A 20,106-nucleotide genomic window follows, 5' to 3' on the forward strand; every position below is an offset into this window, starting at 1 on the left:
GGGATGTCATGTTAGAATAGTGTAGGGACAGACAAATGCTTTTTACTTATGAACTGCCAATGAAGACTTCTCTTGATGTAGTTTCAATAATCATTTGTGTTATGATTCTGGAATTGGTGATTATGTGCATGTTGCACCGTTTGCATTTAACTTGTAGATTTGTATTTGTATTAGTACCTGAAGAACCAGAACCTTTTGGGCCTGGCGGCGCAGGGTACGCCTTAATCTCCGGGGTTCTCCTGCTCAGCTATACAGAGACACAGGACACTCTGTTAGGCGTTAGAAGATCGGATTTATTAGCTGCAGCTATTACAGTTATGCCAGAAGTACACGAGGTAGGTTCTCAGGAGACTGCCACTTCACTCCGTGGCGCACAATCTTATATAGTACATATGTGAAATATACATTAACCAAATACACACCCAAGACATACAAGAAAGATCCAATAAGAAAAGTTGGAAAACAGAACAGAACCAATAGAAAAGGTTTGAAAACAAAGTATCAGATGATTCGAAGAAGCCTCTCCTCCGACTGTGTTTGTCACCCCTTCCTCGAACTAATTCATTAACAGATCTGCAACAAACTTGCAGGTGGCGAGATACATTTGTGTGTTTTGGAGGACAGTTGTGAAATGAGAGAATGCTAGCAGAGGACAGCGAAGGCCAGACGATAAGATTAAGTCAGAAGAGAATAGTGTGAACCAACAGATAGTTGAGACGGGGATTAGGAAAACCAGACAGGGATTAGTGTATTCGGCCAGTCCTAACACTAGCTTTGTAAATAGAGGCAGAAGGCTTATTTTGACACGAAGCTGCAGAAAAAGCAGAATAGACTTTGTTCGCCGTGCTGCCTGAGTGAGGGCAACACAAAATGGCGGCGGAGCACAAAATGGCGGGTCGATTTGATCACGATCGAAAACCAAATTTTCTCAGACCCTCCTTTTGCCAGAACTCAGGCAAGATACATAGACTCACGTTAATCTGAGTCAATGTTGATGGCCATGAGGTCATCGAGCTGTTGCTGTAGCATCATTCTTATATTCTCTGTTATTTGTGATTTGGGTTCAGGGACGCACATAGTAGCACAAAGGTCGCAGATGGCAGGACCACAGTGCATACAAAGGCAACAAGAGAAAATGACGGTAAAAACTACTCCAAGGAATGTCAATGCCTTCCAACCCCATTTGGATAGTAGTCCCCAAAACCACTCCAATAATGACCAATCTCCTTCGTCCTGATGAATCGACTCAGAGAATATATGTAACTTAGAGATATCTTGGTATACTGTCGGAGCGTCATCAGGTATGAAAATACAGCAACTTGACTCGATCAATTTGCACACTCCACCATGATCCGCAAGAACAATATCTAAGGCAACTCGGTTTTGTAAGGTCATAAGACGATCCACCTGTAGTTCTGCCGTGATATTACTTAAGGCTCCTACAGTGATGTCTATAGTGGTTTCTACGACACGAACCAGTTGCCTTATATTTCTGCTGTTGGCCAGTGGACCCCAAAAAGGAAGAAATCCTTTGAGGAAATCTCCTCCCTCTTGTCCTGCTGTGTCTTTAGAATCAATAATCCCTCTGCCAAATCTGTTTCGATGATAGTTTGCAGGAGCGGTGTATGTAGGGGGAAGAAGGAAAGCTATATAACAGGTACCAGAAAAACCAGTTGGCAACCACGTATAAGCCCTATTGTGGCAGATGAAATACGTGCCTTGAGATGGCACTAGAGGCGGCGAGTTCTGAGAGGAGTAGACGTATGTGTGGGAACAGTTGTTTCTTTGTATAGCGTCAGAAGACTGACCATTTATTTGCAGACAGAAATTTCCCTGATGAGGAATAGTCCAAATCAGTGGAGATTTTCCTTGTTTAACCTTATCACTAAGGCTAGTGACATAATGGGTGACGTTCCAGTTTGTGTACGCTTTCCTTTCGTCAACGGAAATCTTACCATTTTCCATGATTTTAGCCATAGCTACCATTCCCTTTATCAAAGAACTATGACTAAAATCCGGACCACCAATATATGAACTAACGGATCGTCTGAATTTGCTTTGATAAGCATTGGAGAAGATAACAAAATAAGCCCAAGCAGAACCTTCATAAGAAAACGGAAGAACTAAATATGGCATTCCTTTTTCTGTGGTATGTGGCATAAGTCAACACACCCAACAGTCAGTTGTATTGATCACTAATTGGTGCTGATGTAGTAACTGGACAAAGGAATTGTTATAATATTCAGTTCTTCTAATGAGTTCATGTTGAGGAAGGGTATGAAATAGATGTGGAGAGACAGTAGAAGAAGACAAAGAGGTAGAAGGAGAGACAACTTTTTGCTGCAGAGCATAAATAATCCAACTTATAAACGCCAGAAGGATACACAATAATATAATAATACATAAGGTTATACTAAAACGACTGTGCATTAATCTACAGGATTCTTTTTTCATTTCATCCTTTCTCTCTCTTTTGCCTAGTGTAGTTTCCATCTTTCTAAATGGATGCTCACGGCAATCTTTCTCGATCACTTAATTATGATTATCTGCCATCCTATGACACTGCAAGTCCTGCAGGCCTATTGCCACTACTCAGGTCACAATCAAGACTCCTACCATGACCCTGCAACCAGGATAGAATACTACATAGAAGAGAGAAAAATCTTAAGTGTTCTTTAGTCTAGGTCTTAGGTTATAGTGTTCTTTATCAGGTACAGTTTGGTCTCGGAACAATGTTCGCAGATTTGTTGTATTCAAGCGACGATGTGGTGTTATCGCTTCCTGAAGAATGTCGTCGTCCTCTTTCTCAGACAATGTTCCATTCAGGCGTGTATCGCTAAAAGGTACGAATCGTGGAACCTTCTCACTCTCAGAGTCACCAATGCCCCTACGCACCCATTGATCGAAGGGTAGAGGCAAAGGTACTTTCTTACAATGCATGCCGTGAATCCAATGTTTCTTTCCTTCGACTTTGACTGCTGTTCTCGTCACCAAAAGTATCAAAAGAGGCTCCCTCCACCTGGGCTCCAAATTTTTCGTCCTTTGGAAATTCTTTATACACACCCAGTCACCTGGTCGGATGGAATGACCTGGGTCTGTGGAAGCCTCCGGTAAAGCACTCTGAACCTGTTGATGGAGAACACGCAATTTAGTTGTAAGTTCATGCAAGTAGTCAATCAACATTGGATATGGCAAGTCTGAGTATTTCTTAGGGCGAGGGACCCATATATTAGCTGGGTGCCCAAAGACCACTTCGTAAGGGCTAAGTCCCAAACGAGAGTGCACAGCAGTTCTGGTGGAAAGGAGAGCCAGTGGTAAAGCATCGGGCCAATTAAGTCCTGTACTAGCCTGTACTTTCGCTAGTTTGAGCTTCAAAGTTCCGTTGTAAAATTCCACTAAACCCGCTGACTGTGGATGATTTGCCGCATGGAACTTTTGCTTGATGCCAAGACCCGCACAAACTTTTTGCATGACTTGGCCCACAAATTCGCTCCCATTGTCACTCCGGACAATGCGCGGCAAACCAAACCTGGGGAAAAATTATTTTAGTAGAATTTTGGCTGTGGATAAGGCTGTATTGTCTTTTAGAGGGTATGCTTCTATCCACCTAGAAAAGGCGCATACTACCACCAGAACATATTTGAGATTGTTGCATCGTTCCATGTGAATGTAATCGATCTGCAACACCTCAAATGGATATGTCGGAGGAGCAAAGTGACCCGCTGGAGTTGGGGTTCCCTTTCCCGCATTGTACATCAGACAAACAATACAATGTTTCACTTAATTGTCTGCACACTTTGGGATTCCTTCATTTAGCCACACTGGAGCCAGAAGCTTGCATATACCTTTCGCACTTAAGTGGGCTGGACCATGCGCCATAGTAACCACTGGGAGTACATAGGCATCTGGTAACAGCCAACGTTGGTGTTTAGATAATTCCACCCAACAACCCATCTCATCTAACATTTCCGTACTTTCTTTCCACTTACTCAATTCTTTCTCTGTAGCCTCTTTCTGAATCGACTTTACACTTTCTACTGTATCCTCATACATTCCTCTTTCTCTGATCCAATTCGCAGGACCCGCCACATACATTCGACTTGTAGCATCTCTCTCTGTCTTTTTCGCTACTTCATCTGCAAATGCATTTCCTCGTCCAACATCGTCTGTAATCTTTTTGTGTGCACTACACTTCACAATTGCTATTTGGGTGGGCAAAGCAAGTGACTCAAGAAGATCAGTCACCAACTGACCATGTTGTATTTTAGTGCCATGTGAAGTAAGGAATCCCCTTTCCTTCCATAAACGCCCAAAATTGAACGCTACACCAAACGCGTATTGACTATCGGTGTACACGTTCACTCTTTTCCCTTTTGACAACACACATGCTCTCGTTAAAGCTATCAATTCTGCTGCTTGAGCTGAATTGTGTCTGATACGTGCTGTTTCCACAACTGTATGTAAAGTAGTAACAGCATAGGCTGAAACTGTATCTCTATTAGGGAGCTTAAAACAGGAACCATCTACCCATAGAATTCCATCCGGATTCTCTAGCGGCGTATCTTTCAAGTCAATTCTTCCTTTTGTCTCTTCCTCAGTACGGAGGAAACAATCATGTTGCTCCTCAACACCTTTCTCCTCTGGAAGGGGCAACAGAGTAGCTGGATTTAGGGTATTACAACGTTTGATGTGTATGTGACTAGCCAAAAGCGTCAGCTCGTATCCAGTTAAACGAGCACTTGTAAGATGCTGCATTTTCGTTCTGTTTAGTAAAGTATCCACTGCATGTGGTACCATGACAATGAGAGTATTATCTAACACCATTCCAGCAGACTGTCGAATAGAAATTGCTTCTGCTGCTGTCGCTTTGAGACAACTAGGCAATGCTTTAGCTACGGGATCTAGCGTAGCCGGAAAAAAGGGCACATGGCCGCTGTTTGTCTCCAAATTGCTGTGTCAAAACTGACAACGCACAACCCTCTCTCTCATGAACATAGAGTGTAAAAGGTTTATTGTAATCAGGAGTACCTAGTACAGGAGCGGAACACAAAGCAGTACGTAAATCAGTAAAACTCCTTTGGCACTCGTCAGTCCAAGGAAGGGGCTGAGGCGTATCTTTCAAAGTGAGTGCCAACAGAGGTTTGGCCACCAGGGAGAAGTTAGGGATCCACTGCCTACAATAAGAAGTAATACCTAGAAAGGCACGTACCTCCCTTTGTGTGGATGACACAGACATTTTTGCAATCGCCTGAATTCGTTCTGGGGTTAATCGTCGTCCCTCCTTTGATAGGAGATGACCCAAGTAGGTAACCTCTCGACGGACATATTGTAGTTTAGAAGGTGAAACCTTATGATTCAGATTAAACACGTGGCGTAACAATGCAACAGTCACATTTTTGCAAATATCTTCTGAATCAGCAGTGATTAACAAGTCATCCATGTACTGATTAAGAGCAGCACCAGACGGCAAATGGAAAGTATCAAGATGGCATTTTAAAGCTTGGCTGTAAATGGTGGGACTTTCACAATAGCCTTGGGGTGCGCGCTTGAACCGGAAGCTTCGGCCTCCAAGAGAGAAGCCAAAAATATCCCTACTTTCTTCTGCAATGGGAATACTAAAGAAGGCATTCTTTAGATCGATAACAGAAAACCAAGTCGCTGTGGAAGGTATCATTGTCAACAGAGCAGTGATATCTGGAATGACAGGAAATTGTGGTACAACAATTTTATTTACCTCCTGAAGATCAATTACGAAACGATATACAGGTGGCTGAGAAGGATCAGTGTGTTTAAGAACAGGAAGAATAGGACTATTGCATATGTTTCCTATCGTTTCCTCAACCACACCCTTCTGAATCAAATCATGAATGATTTCCAAAAGCGCTTTTTCACCTTCAGTGGAAATTCTATACTGCAGAATACGCGGCAATTCAACATTAGGCTTGAGAGTGACAACATAAGGTGGAATCTCAAGACAGCCCACATCGTTCGGACCCGTGGCCCAAAGCGTTGCCGGAAGAGAAAGCAATTCAGGTGGAAACTGATCTTTGGACAAATACATTGGAGAAATCAGTTTCTGTCCTAAAGTAAGATGTACACCAGAAGGAGAACAATATATTGTAGCATGCATTCTTTTCAATAAGTCCAAACCCAACAGATTCTCACCGCAACCATTCGTCAAAAGAAGTGGAGCTTCTAAATCATAAGGGCCGATTGAAATAGGCAAAGGGCAAGAAACCGGATTACGAACAGGGGCGCCAGAAAATCCTACAGATACATTTGTTAAGCCAGACAAAGGTGCCCCAGGGAGTTTAGAATGAATGATAGAACTTCTCATTGCCCCAGTATCTAGAAGAAATGGCTCTAAAACACCCATTGTAGTGACATTAACATAAGGTCCATTCTGATCTACTGGAACCGACACAACTCCCTTACTTTGTCCATGGCTGTCCTAGTTAGCATGAAGACTTTCATTCTCGCCTTCAATATAATGGTCTTCATTGTAGTACTGTGTAGACCTAACGTTTTGCTGATCAAAGTAATTCATGGAATTGGGAGGAGGAAGTGCACGCTGTTCTTGAGTCAACACACCTCGACCTCTACCTCTATTTACTGACTGGAGGCCAGCACGACCTCGTGGAGCAGATAGTGCTCCACTGCGCTGCAATAAAACCGGACAACCATTCTTAAAATGACCTTCTTCTCTACAATAGGCACATTGATTAGGTCCTAACAAAGGTCGCGGAATGTATGGCTCAGGTTTTTGATACAACCTCTGAAACTGCGGAGGCTGTTGAAACTGAGGCTGAGCATAGCGAGGAGGATAAGCTTGTTGCAAGAGAATCTTCGTTTTTAATTCTTTCGTCTTTTTCTCTTGCTTTTCTTTTTCTTCTTTATCTCTGTTTTCATAATATTGTGCAGTAGCCAATATCTGGGCAGAGGAAGAAACAGCCCATGAACTTTCAGAATCTTTCAATTTGTGTGACAGCTCGGGAAGCAAATTAAATACAAATTTGTCCACAAATAATCGCTGTCCACACTCTGTAGCCATATCTTGACCACTGTGATCAATACATGTCTCCTCGAAACGAGTAAAGAAATCAGAGACACTTTCATCTTTCTTTTGTTTGCATGCCGCTAATTTATCCCAATTAACTCTCAAGGCAGGCATCATCATTTTCATTAATGTAATAATCCTACCGGGGAGTTCTGAGATCAAAGCTTCAGGTTTGGCACCACCCACTTGAGCTGCATCCGCGGCAATTATAGCAGCCCAATCACCACCTAATGCTTGAGCATGATCCTCTCTACGAATCTTAGCCCATAATGCTTGTGGGACTACATTTCCCATTAACATGTCGATATCAGCTAGATTCATGATGCAAGCGTCAACTGTCTGTGATAATTCTTTATAATAACCCGCAGGGTTTTTTCGAGGATCTGGTAGAGTCTGTTTAAGGGCTAAAACTTCAGATCTCTTCCATGGGACATGTACCCATATACGCTGGAAGTGAGCAGGAATAGCTGGATTATTACCTTGAGCTGCAACTTCTTCCTTCCAAACTGGAGGAACCTCTCTCATGGGATAATTTTTCAGTGTCAGTCTAACCGATGGATAGGAATCAAGAAAAGTCTGAGAGGACAATAAGTTTCTAAAGGAAATAAGTGTCCTTACAGCGTTTTCAACTTTGGAACCCACAATAAGTCCTTTATCAAAGTCAGCCTGAACATCTAACAGACCCTGTGGAACCGAATTCAAATTCACATCCTCCCATTCTTTAATGAGAGTATCACACATTACATCGAAAACATATCTTTGAGTAGGCGCATTCTATTGTGAGAAGGTGGGCATAATATCGAGCACACTGTATTGGGGACCCTTTTTGATCCATTTACGTGCGAGAGATTCCAACCTTTCTCGTTCTTCGGAATCTGGGAACTGACTACGAGATTGTCTTCGAGCAAAAGCCGGAGACACATTTAAAGCTTCAAAGAAAGGAGATAGAATACCAGTGACAGTGTCCGTAAGTCGCTTACGCACAGACGGAGAATTGGACATGAGGATAGGGGACAAGGTATTAGGCGAACTAACGGATGGAGAACCGGTAATTGCAGAAGGCAAAGGAGATTGAAGATCAGGAGATGAGGGCAAAGAAGTTGAAGTTGAAGGCAAAGCTGGTAGAGGCGGTAGTACTGAAAGGGGCAAGTGTGAAAGAGCCGGAGCAGGCGGAGTTACTACTGGCGGCTGAACAGGCTGTAACAACTGGGGTGTATTGGCACCTTGTGCATAAGGCGGAGGCAATCTCAATAAATGAGACATTTGGGGATCTTCTTCTAAATCTTTCTTGTTATCGGAAGGGGAAACAGGCAACACCGGATAGCATTTATCTATCGCCATACGATGCTGTCTCTCTGAAATTTCCGTCGCATTATCCATTTCATCATCTTTAAATCGTTGGGCAGCCTGTATAATTGTCATACCCTGTGCTTTCCTATCTCGTTTTGTTTGCTTAATTTCTCTCTGTTTGGCTTCCTTACGCCAAAGGCGGAAAGAGTCAAACATTGCCGGCCGTACTTTTCCTTTGAATAAAACTGCTTCGAGATTATCTAGCACATCAGGCTCAAAACTACCATGTTCTGGCCATTTTAAAACACCATCTTTCTTCGTGTATCGGGTCCATGCCTCATTAAAGGCAATGGGGCCAATTCCATGTTTTGAATAGAGCTCGTATGTGGGAGTTCCAACCGAAGGAATCGGACAAGAGTCCTCAAGCCGGGAGCCCCTATTACAACCAAAGCAACAAAGTTTTCCAAACTTAGTCAGACCAGGCATCTCGTGATTTCACCGGACTGTTCACAAACTTCAAGGGGGTAAAACTCAGTTTACGCAGCACAAATGCACTTACCATTGCAATAGTCGAATCTAAGGACCGAAGGAACAAAGGAACTAAGGAACAAAGGACCAAAATTGTGGGAGCGACCCACCAAATACTTAACTAAGGATGTCCTCTCATGCCAACAGAGGCCCGTCTATCGTCTCGCCTTACCATACATCACCAAAGGCCGGGCCAAGGCAGGGCGGCAGTCAGGGCAGCAGTTGTCAGTAGCCGTCAGGAAGGAGTAACCACGCTGAAAAAGACCTTCGGACCACTTTCGACATACAGGGGTCGCTTAACGTGGCTTGCGTATCCTCCAGAATTTTCTTGCGGGGTTCCTCACGACCTTCAGGCAGAACCGGTACCACTGAAGCCGCCCCACGTTGGGCGCCAGTTGAAGAACCAGAACCTTTTGGGATTGGCGGCGCAGGGTACGCCTTAATCTCCGGGGTTCTCCTGCTCAGCTACACTGAGACACAGGACACTCTGTTAGGCGTTAGAAGATCGGATTTATTAGCTGCAGCTAGTACAGTTATGCCAGAAGTACACGAGGTAGGTTCTCATGAGACTGCCACTTCACTCCGTGGCGCACAATCTTATATAGTACATATGTGAAATATACATTAACCAAATACACACCCAAGACATACAAGAAAGAGCCAATAAGAAAAGTTGGAAAACAGAACAGAACCAATAGAAAAGGTTTGAACACAAAGTATCAGATGATTCGAAGAAGCCTCTCCTCCGACTGTGTTTGTCACCCCTCCCTCGAACTAATTCATTAACAGATCTGCAACCAACTTGCAGGTGGCGAGATACATTTGTGTGTTTTGGAGGACAGTTGTGAAACGAGAGAATGCTAGCAGAGGACAGCGAAGGCCAGACGATAAGATTAAGTCAGAAGAGAATAGTGTGAACCAACAGATAGTTGAGACGGGGATTAGGAAAACCAGACAGGGATTAGTGTATTCGGCCAGTCCTAACACTAGCTTTGTAAATAGAGGCAGAAGGCTTATTTCGACACGAAGCTGCAGAAAAAGCAGAATAGACTTTGTTCGCCGTGCTGCCTGAGTGAGGGCAACACAAAATGGCGGCGGAGCACAAAATGGTGGGACGATTCGATCACGATCGAAAACCAAATTTTCTCAGTACCCATGTACCTTTACACTCTCATAATGAGGAGTTTGTATGTTCAACTTTTCTTGCCATTGCAATAAATATTCTAAACTTAGATAAAGAGTCTGTATTCTTGGGCATTGGTAACGCATAATTGGGAAACAGATTTTCTCTCCTCCACACTTACAATCAGGAAAAAAGAGACATCGGCCAGGGGTTCCAGAGTAAGTCTAGAACGTGGAACCCGGTTTCTTCAAGGCCATGTCCAAAATTCATCTCCCCGACCCCTACGAAAAACACACAGATTCAGCCCACTTTATCACCTAGCACCAAGTAGTCATTTAATGCCAGTTGCTTGCAGGGGCGGCTGCTCTATAGGGGACAAAAGGGCGGCGATCATCCAGAATCACAGGTCACTTCTTGCATCTTATTTGTTAAAATACTACAGCTTTTACATGTAACAAAATGATCTTACTGATCATTTGTTTTACTTATAACAGCTGCAATATCACCTTTCACCTCCCCAGGGATGTATTGCACATGCGAAAGGTGTGGGCTTTTACAGCCTGTCATTTCACAGATGCACAATACATTTGTGACATGTGGCACTAGCATCAGGGAGTGCAACATGTCAGAGAATGGTGATTTGGGGTCTGTCAGTCATGCACCCTTATGCCCCATCAGGAGCCATAATATAGGAAACAAGACAGCCTTCCTTCGTATCCGAGCGTCTGAGTGGGCATAAGGATGTGAGCCTCGCTCTGGCAACATGTTTGTTTGATGTTAAAGTTGGAAATCGACATGCAGAGGAAACTGTATGCTGAAGACGACCCCAGGTATGTTTCCACTGTTGTGTGTATAATTGAGAGCATGCTTATGTTTATGTGACTGTCTGCAAGCTTGCGCCAGTGTGTGTGTATGTGAGCACATGTGTTTGTTCGTATGTGTCCTGACTACCGTTTTATACTTTTGTGTGATAGCCTTATCACTTTCTAAATTGGCCAGCCGCCACTGGTTGCTTGCAATTTCTACTTTCTGCTAGTTGCAGGTATTATAATCGCCCCTCAACATTCCCTATTTTTTATCCATCTTGTTACTTTATCAAAAGACTAAAGATATTTTTATTTTGCATTATCTGGATCCGATTCCTCACTCTCCACCGATAAAGGCTTCCTGTGAACGTAGGAAGCATGTCCGCCATTAGAGGATCCTTTGGCGAGCAAGGATGGCCAAGGATGAAGAAGCATGGCACCAAGAGAAGTGTGTGTGTGTTTAAAGTGTTTATAAACCATGATGAATGCTTTTGTGTCTCACTGTCCTACCCAGAATACAGGTCATATAGGAACATAAGGGCCCCCCAGAATTAGGTTATTTCCCAGGCGTGGGCCCTTTTTCTGCATGTCTCGTTTAATTCTTGTGACGTTGGTCATCACTGACATCTTTTTCTGGTAATCCTTGCAGGGTTTACAATCTGTAGTTTTAAGAGAGACATGTCTCTTGCACACTGGAATGTTATTTGTTTGGGTAAAGGCTTCTAACAGGTGACAGAAATACAAGGAGCAAGCTCTGAATCCACTTTTGAAGGTACAGAAAGGAAGGAACTGACATTGACGCACATAGGTGGTAGTTATATTGTTGTCCCGATGTCATTTTCAGGGTGGGATGGACCTGAAATGGACCCACACGATGCCACCTATTGGCACGCTAGGGAATTGCTGAGAATAATAATCTTTATATGCAGTTTAATGCCTGGTGTTGTTCACAAGTTGAGAAATCTGCAGTTGGAAGTATCCATCAGAAATTACACTTCCGTAAGAAGAATTTACTTCATGCTGACATATGCCTAAAAAACATTTCTATGAGTGACAATGTACAAAGGAAAATATTAAGGCGCCTGAGACTTATATTGGAATAAGTTATGAACATAAAAGCTGTTGAATGGGTTTTCGGATAGGAGAAAGGGATATTAGACAATATAATACATGAGACAACGTACAGATTAAAAAAACATAAGCATAAATGTAAAAGAAATTTTTGCATAGCGTGAGAAAATCTCAGAGACTACTATATCAGGCAAAGGTTTCAGTTAACTCCTTTGACAAACCATTGGGGTTAGAAGATTATCACTGTGATAATTCTTCTTAAAGTTTTATACTTTTCTGCCAAATGTAATTGTGTACATATTTGTAAATTTATGACAAACCAATGAGGAACATAAACTGTTTATTATGAAATATGAGAACAGTGGAATGTTGAGAGCTACATTGAAGACAATGGAGCTGCAGTGGGTTATATAAACTGAAATTGGCCCGCTGCTCTCAACATTTCAATGAACTAATCACTTATGACTTTCTCTTTACCTTCCCTCTCCACAAACTATGGATTGGACAGAGGAAAGCAAAAGACAGAGACCATGCAGCAGGACAGATGGAGCCTTCACTTTTCCCACCTCCTGTAGCTCAGTGTCATTGGGCCTTCAGAAGGAGGGAATGCTGTTCAGCTCCAGGAGCTCCCTAGTTTTTCTGAACTACGAAAAGCAGTTTAACAAAGCCAGGCAGAACCAGGGGCTAACTTCTGACAGCCTGCTTTCACAGATCTTGCTGTGAATGATCAACAGTTAACAGCTGTGGCCCTGCACATGGTTGTGAGCAGTTGAACAGTCACAGAAAAAATTGTGAAACAAAGGCTTTGGAGGCACAGGGGATTTAATCGCCCTTGATTTCCAATGCCTTTGTTTTCTCAATTAGAACATTCCATCCTCATGGGGCGGAATGTTCGAATAGCTTTATAGCCCATCATAGCAGTGCTATATCGGCCATTGAAGGTCAGCTCCCTTGTTAGAGCCCCTAACCTTTGGCTCCAACCTTTAACGCTGGAGCGGGCCTTCAGCAGGCTATATAGCTATAATACAACAAAAGCAGTAAGTCTGAATTATTCATTTTGAAAAAGTATATGTTACAAGAAGTGGGCCTCTTAAGGGCCGATTGTTATTACACTTTATCAAAGCCTGTAGGTAGGCATTTTGTCACATGGATTGTCAAAGGCTGCCTATCATTGGTAAAGGTTTTGGTGTTGGTTAGCCCTTCTGGTAAACCTTGGAAATAGAAGATTTACACTGTGGCAATTCTTGTTTGGAGGGGTTGTATACTGTTTGGCCAAATATAATTTTGTACATATTTGTAATTTTATGACTGTATGCCTAATCGAAGCTTTGAGACAAAGTTTCTGCACAATACTGTAGGCCTGAGCTGGTTATGGTGAAATATAAGTGATGAAGTTCATAGGCCAAATTGGTTCATTGGAAAAGGTTATGAATTATGCCAGATATCTGATCTGTTTATGATGAAAAGTTGGGAGAAATGCAGCAGGTGTGTCTAATTTATTATAAAAAAGCATATGTTACGACCAATATGGCAATAAAGGTGGGCTCTTATTACTTGGGTTATGCGGAACTCACAGAGTTTACCTGCGCAGAATTTTGTGGAGTTGCATAAAAACTCCAGGAGTTTCCACTGAGTTCCACAAGCAAGCGGAAATCGAGAAGTTGCGCTGCTCACACTGATTTGTAGCACCGGGAGCTTGTTATGTACTGTAAAATCAGCATGAATGGTACCATGTGGCTTGCCAGATGGTTCTGCTTCGTTCTGCCACACAAGCAGATATACTACTTGAGCAGCAGCTTGCTCAACACAAAAGGTCGGGACCTGTCGCCCGCATTGTGAAATCTCGCCAAGGGGCATTTTAGCACCCAAAAATCATGCTAGGGGACGTAGGTTCTCGCTCGCACTTGCCAACTTAACATTGGCGAGCTGCGCCCAAGTAAAAAACGTTGCCATATGGCAGTTTTGCCAGAACTACGGGTTCCAAATGCAACGCGGAGTGGGCAAAACTCTGCAAACTCCGCTGGTGCAGCGGAGTATAAAGCCCGCCCCTTGTAATTACACTGTGGACAGGCTATGCACAATATCATCCTAAGAATGACCACTCAATTCTATGCTTAATTTGAAAAGTATTTTGTATTTCAAGCATATGCCTGCTAAATGTAGGCAGCATCATTTTTCTTTAATAAAGCTTTACTTACTTTTACTTGCATACACATGTGTTTGCTGTTATTGCCAATGGGTGAGTGGTTGAATGCAAAAATGTATCAATGGGTGGATGAACGGATGTACATTGTAGATCCTGCCATTCCTCCATCTTGTTGTCCACTGAACTGATACACTAAAGTATACAAAAAGGGATGGATAAATGCAATGCTTGAATTAATCTCAGCCACTGGTAATCATTTGGGTTGCATCCAAATCTAATGTTATTTTGCACACCATGTCACCTCAGTTTGGACCCAGCCATATGCAACTCAGTCTTGTCCCTGCTTCAATGGGAAAAGTCTGTCAGAACTGCCAGGATGCCGGGACAGGTCCTCCCTGAACCGGAGCACAAGCCACCCAGGACCAGTTTCGCCCTTGTTATGGGCTCATCAGCCTTGAATAGCTTGGTTTCAGTGACACAATGTGCATTAAACATATCGTGGCATACCCAACCCTTTTTTTAAGCGACGTACAAAAATATACAAAAAGTGATGGATTAAATGCTTGAATTAATCTCAGCCAGTTGTAGTCACTGGGGCCACATCCCAGTCCTTCATTATTTTGCACACCATGTCACCTCAGTTTAGACCTAGGCATTAGCAAATCAGTTTTGACCCTGCTTCAATAGGAACAGTCCATCCATAACTGCCAGGCCAGATCTTCCCTGAACCGGAACACAAGCAACCCAGGACCGTTTTCCCTTGTTATGGGCTCGTCAGCTGAGTATAGCTTGGTTCCAGTGACACAGTGTGCATGGGACCCACATCTAGGCATACCCATCCCATTTTGGGTGACACACGAAAGCATGCAAAAAGTAATGGATTGATTGCTTGAATTAATCTCCACCACTAGTAATCACTCAGTCCGCATCCCAGTCCATCATTATTTTGCATACCATGTCACCTCAGTTTGGACCCAGCCATATGCAAATCAGTATGTTCTAGTGGGAACAGTCCATACTGAAGTGCCAAGCCAGTTCCTCCCTGGATCAGAGCACAAGCAACCCAGGACCAGTTTCGCCCTTGTTATGGGCTCATCAGCTGGGTATAGCTTGATTCTGATAAATTGTGTGCACTGGACCCACGTATGGGCATACACATCTCATTTAGGGCAACACACTAAGGTATACAAAAACTGATGAATGGAATACTTCAATTATTCTCAGGCACCAGTAATCACTCGGGCCACATTCCAGTCAATCAATATTTTGCACACCATGTCACCTCAGCATGGACCCAGCTATATGTAAATCAGTCTTTACCCTGCTTCAATGGGGTCAGTCCAGACCGAACTGCCAAGACAGGTCCTCCCTGAACCAGAGCACAATCAACCCAGAATGAGTTCACCCTACTTAGGGCCCATCAGCTAGATATACCTTATTTCCAGTGACAAGTGTTCATTGGACCCACGTCTGGGCATACCCATCCCACAAAGGGTGACACTCTAAAGATACAAAAAAACTGATGGATGGAATGCTTAAATAAATCTCAGCCACTGGTAATTACTTAGGGCCACATCCCAATTGATTGCTATTTTGTGCACCATGCCACCTCAGTTTGGACCTAGCTATACGGAACTGAGTCTTGACCATGCTCCACTTTGAGCAATCCAGACCAAACTGCCAAGCCAGGTCCAGTCTGAACTGGTAAACAAGCAACCCAGCACTTTGGGCTGGTCTGTTATGTTATTCTACCTTGCATATGCATCACATAACCACTGATAAAGCATTGCAATAGGATAGGCATTGACCCCTTGAGCATGTTTATTTGTGACATGTTTAAAGAGCTGTAGACCACTTTCATGGTTTGTTTGTTTGATTATCTGGAGTGTAATACAATACAATAGATCACATCTTGAAACTTGCTGCAAACAGTTGCAGAGGAAATGGAGACATAATTATACTTCAGAAGACAAACTCCTCTATAAAACAGCTTTCTGTAACTATCATAGAGTAATCAAAGGCACCAGTCTGCCTTCTTTTTGTATAAAATTATTCAGGCAAAAACTACCCTCATGAAATCTTTGCCATTCTGCAATATATTCTTCACTCCGTGGCCTGCAATCTCAAAACTCCAACTCCACACGAGCTTTGCTTAAACCTCTCAGATTTGTTCAAGGACAAAATTAGAAAAATACAATTGGAGCTTGGCTCCAACAATCTGGGTAAGAGAGGAAAAGCTCTGCTTTCTGCATATGAACAAGTAAAATGCTCCATCTCAAATTTCTGGTCTTTCTCTTTGAAGGAGTCTAATCAGGCAATAATTAATTGTACATCTGGTTGCCCTGACAATTCATGCCCTCCTTTATTTTTAGCTATGGCAGTTGAAGTAATTAATCCTGCGTGTAACAGGATTTTTAACCTTTTTTCACTCTGCCAAGATCCCACATTCTTGGAATCCTCTCCTTAAAACATCTACAGTGGTCCCTAGGGCTCCTAATAACTACAGGCCAAGATTGTTTTTGCCTGCAGCATCCAAATTGTTAGAGCAACTGTTTAATTCACAACTCTTTGACTCTCTAGAAACATTTGGTCTATTACATCGTAGTAAGTCTGGCTTTAGACCCTGACACAACACAGAGCCCGCTCTTTTAGGAACGTTATTATTGATCAAATGTGCTCTCAACTAAAGCAAAAATGGCACCTTAATTTTGTTAGACCTTTCAGCGACATTTGACAAGGTCTCCTATTTCATTCTCTCTACAAAGGTTGGCAGATATTGGCACTTGTGGGTCAGCATTTAGTTGGTGTAATAAAATGTTATTCTGTTATTGCATTGCACTAGAAGGGAATCTCTTCGAGGTTCCATGTGTTTTGTTTGAGTAGTGTCATTCCAAGCTTCTACAGTTGATTTCTGGGATGCTGGGGTCTGACCACGCTTTATTGTAGCTCAAACAAAGCTGTCATTTAAAGAAGGAATCTGTACCTGTAGTCTTGTTTACAACAGTTGTTTCCCATCTTTTCTGGGAAAAAGATGTCAGACCATATGGATCACTCCCTTTTCCTCTGTAAGTAAGACTCTAAACTTTCAGTTTCAGTCCCTTCTAAGGCTCAACTTTATCGAACGTTAATAGGTCTCCATTGCCATCCATTGTTGATCTATTCAACTTAAATATCATCTTATAATCAGATGATATGGAGCTGATCTTCAAAACTGATAAAGTGATCACAGACAACATGGATGCTTTTTGAGCCTACTTAGCCAGAGTATAAGATTGGGTAAGAGAAAGCATTCTTTTTTTTAAATATCTTTTTTATTAAGCTTTAACTTGTTCAGGTAGGTACAGCATTTCAACTAGCATCTTTGAATTCACATTAGATCTTTCATACAGTATGGTACAATTTTCATTTTGGTTTGTCCCCATTTTAATCAGTTTCTTGAATGTCCTCACTCGAGTTCCATTTACTATTATGCCTCCTTGCAACTCCTCGCTGACTATCTGAGGGGCTGGTACATATTCCTCCCCTGTGTGTATTTCATTACCCCATATCTGATCCCATTTCCTCGGGCAACCTCTACTACAGTTTACAGCTCTTTCTGCATGCATCCGTATCTTTGCCCCATTCTAGAAGTGCCGTTGCGGCCTGGGCTACCCAGTATCGTACTATTTTACATTTTGCTATTATGATACCCAATTTTCCCATATTTGCTCTTTCCGGCTTAGGCTGGTCCCTTCCCAAACATTGAGGAGACACAGCTTTGGTTGTACCACTAAATCACCCCCACAGACTCCAGCTATTGTGTTCACCACTTCTGTCCAGTACTGCTGAATCAGTGGGCAGTCCCATACTAAATGATAAAAAGTACCCTCTTGTCCACATGTTCGCTGTGTGGTGGTTTCCCTTCTCATTCTGACTAGTGTGGTTCTGGGGAAATAAACTCTGTGTAAAATCTTAAGTTGAATAGTCTGAATCTTGCTGAAAAAGCGACTTTTCTGGGAGATCCGAGGGCTTCTTGCCAGTCCTCATCTTCGAGTTCACTCACATCTTGAAGCCATTGCCTATGGAGTTTCTGGAGGCAGTCGGGGGAGTTGTGTATCAACTTTTGGTAAGTCAGGGAGATTGCTTTATGTTCCATGTAGTCTGAGAGAAGCCTGTTCTCTAATGGTGAGGCTTCAGGGGGACGGCTCCCCGAAGGAATTGCCGCCCGTAAAGTATGTTTGACTTGCAAGTATCTGAAGGTTTCTGTTAGGGCCGTTGTAAACTTGGTCTATAGCTCCTCGAGGGATATAACTCCCCCTTGTATCCACATGTCTCCTACCGTCGAGATACCGATGAGTTCCCACTTATCGAAAACCTTGTCAAGTGTGAAGCCCTCCAAGCTTCTCACTATCCCATAACGAGGTACTTTGTGTCAGGATGTCAGCCCACCTCAGCCTTTTGTTTACCTTGTGCTATAGGGTGATCGTGTGTACAGTGGGTCCTGTCATGGCACTGCCTCTTGGTTTTGTGTATAGGGCTCTCATATATCCTCCCTTACCCATCAGTAACCTGTCCGTTTTATATGCCGGTTCATCACGTGGTTGGTGAACCCATTGATTTATCACTGCCAACTGGGCCACCCTCGTATCAGCTTCTGCACTGCAAATCCCATACCTCACTTTCAATCATTCAGAAATATGTTTGGGGATCTGAAACGGGCTTTTTGTAAAGTGGATAAGAAGTGAGGTAGTGCTATAATTTCATAGAGTGCTGCTTGGCCCAAAAATGAAACTGGCAGCTTCTTCAAGTGCTGGACGTCCCGCCGGAGGAGGGTCAGTGGGGCCTGTATATTTTGAGCATAGAAGAGATTAGGATCTGTTGTCATGAATATACCAGAGATAATGAAATCCTTCCCTCATCACTGTTGCTTCACAGATTTCTGGTAGTACAGGGGCTGGGCCGCTAAGTATATAGATCGTGGATTTGGACCAATTAATTAAATACCCAGATTGCTCGCCCAGATTTGTAAGAATCTTCATGATTCTGGTCATGGAGTGAAGTAGGGAAGAGACATATAGTAGGACATTGCCAGCATATAATGATATCCGATCTTCCCATCTCTCTGTCTAAGAAAGGCCCGAATCAGGTGGTCCCCCATGATCCATACCACCAATGGCTCAAGGACAAAGGCGAACAAAAGCGAGGATAGGGGACAACCCTGATGAGTACCTTTCCGCAACGTGAATGCGATGGAGATCTGCCAGTTCTCCACTACCTGTGCCGTGGGTGAATATAAGAGTCAAATGTATGCCTGATATTTGGGAGCAAACCCCATTTTCTACAGCACTGCAAAATAAATATGGCCATGTCACCGTGTCAAATGCCATGCATGCATCCAAGGACATTAACACGGTCTCCTCTCTGATTGTTACTTTCCTACCTAGTACCCTGTGGAGGTGGCGCAGGTTAAGCGCCGTATTTCTTCCAGGCATGAAACCTGATTGATCTGATAAGAGATGAGTTGTATGAGCGTGGAAGCGAGAATCTTAGCTAGTATTTTTATTGCGGCATTTAGGAGTGAAATAGGGCGGTATGAGGAACAGCGTCTGTCGGTTTACCGGATTTATATATGACTACTATTGAGGCCAGCCATTGATCTGATGGCAGCTCTCCGCTCCCCGCACTCTCTAAGTACATTTGTAGTAGATGTGGCACCATTTGAGATGCCACTACTTTATACAACGCGATTGGAAGACCATTTGGACCCATTGCTTTCCCTGATTGAATATTATGCATGGTGGAAGATATTTCCTCCACCATGATATCTCTATCCAAGTCGAACACATCGTCTGAATTGAGTACCGGGAGCGGCAAATTCGCTAATATGGCTCTAGAGGCTACCGCTGTGGCAGTCGAAATCTCAGTGTATATCGTTGTATAATATTGTGCAAATACGTCCACAATCTCTTGCGGATCTCGCAATACCTCTCCCGAGTCTGTGGTAATAATATGTACCTATCTATTTGCACTTTCCCATCTCTCGAGCCAGGCCTATAGCTTCCCTGCTTTATCCCCCTGCTCATATATTCTATCTCTTGTTGCTGAC

Source organism: Triturus cristatus, chromosome 5_1, assembly GCF_964204655.1.
Source record: "Triturus cristatus chromosome 5_1, aTriCri1.1, whole genome shotgun sequence".
Taxonomy (NCBI): domain Eukaryota; kingdom Metazoa; phylum Chordata; class Amphibia; order Caudata; family Salamandridae; genus Triturus; species Triturus cristatus.